Genomic DNA, 1,346 nt, shown 5'->3' on the forward strand with positions numbered 1-1,346 from the left:
GGAATAACAGAGAGCGAGAGAGAGCGAGAGAGAGAGAGAGAGAGAGAGAGAGAGAGGGAGAGAGAGAGAGAGAGAGAGAGAGAGAGAGAGAGAGAGAGAGAGAGAGAGAGAGAGAGAGAGAGAGAGAGAGGTGGGAGGGGTAATGCTGAGAGAAAATGAATGAGAGACTGAAAGTAGAGGAGTGTCAGAGACATTGATGGATACCCAGAGAGCAACATGGCGTGAACAACGGCGCATCAGAACACTCCGGATCAATAAGATCTCCATGCAGCATCTGCCCAATCTGTCTCCATGGATCCCTCTCACTTTTTATCCTGTATGTGGCTCTCTATCTATCTATCTATCTATCTATCTATCTATCTATCTATCTATCTATCTATCTATCTATCTATCTATCTATCTATCTATCTATCTATCTATCTATCTATCTATCTATCTATCTATCTATCTATATAATATATAATCAATGTGGGTATTACCCCCCCAATTTGGACTGACATTACATCAACAACAACTTACAATAGAAGCAAACAATAACAGCAAAGGTTGTATGATCATTTTCATTTCTCTCTTTTATGGTTTTCCTTTTTTCCCCAACATCTCATACATACAATGATAATATACAAATTGTATTGTAATACTATGATACTTTGAATTCCATTTGGAGAAAGTATACAGTTGGCAGCTGTGCATATCCGGGTGCTGCGATATATGGCATACGCTCTTTTTTAAAGCTAAATATTGCATTTACTCATAAGACAATTAGGAAAGCAGCTGTACTTTTTTGACAGTAGTCACGTGACTCTTGTCTGTAATGATAGTGGTTGTACATACACTAGGCTTAACGGTATTGTACATCCAAAACTGTTTTCTACTGTATGTGTGTATCACATGTATGTGTGTATATATAGGAATGCATACAGTACATTAAAATAGATAGTTGTTTTGTTTTTGGAATGAGGCAACTGTGAAAAGTCAATAGGAGGGTTCCACAGTCCATGACCACGTTTGCTACATACAGTATCATTCTTTCCAGTGTTGAGGTCCTTCGGGTGAGTATATTCCAGCATATCCCCTTTGGACCATAATCATTTCCCCACATGTTCACTGTGGGCAATCCTGCCAGAGGATCCTGTACATTATAACATTTAGTAATTAACCCAGCAATCATGGCTATCATGGCCCCACATTTTACATACTGTAGTACCATTTGCATGCAGTGCACTCACACATATAAACAAACAGTACCAATATCAGAAAAGCAATGAATAGAAAAAAGGGGGAAAAACGTAAATAAAGCTTCAACAAGTATTTCATGGCTTCACAAATAAAACATATAACAGGAA

Source organism: Engraulis encrasicolus, chromosome 10, assembly GCF_034702125.1.
Source record: "Engraulis encrasicolus isolate BLACKSEA-1 chromosome 10, IST_EnEncr_1.0, whole genome shotgun sequence".
Classification (NCBI taxonomy): Eukaryota; Metazoa; Chordata; class Actinopteri; order Clupeiformes; family Engraulidae; genus Engraulis; species Engraulis encrasicolus.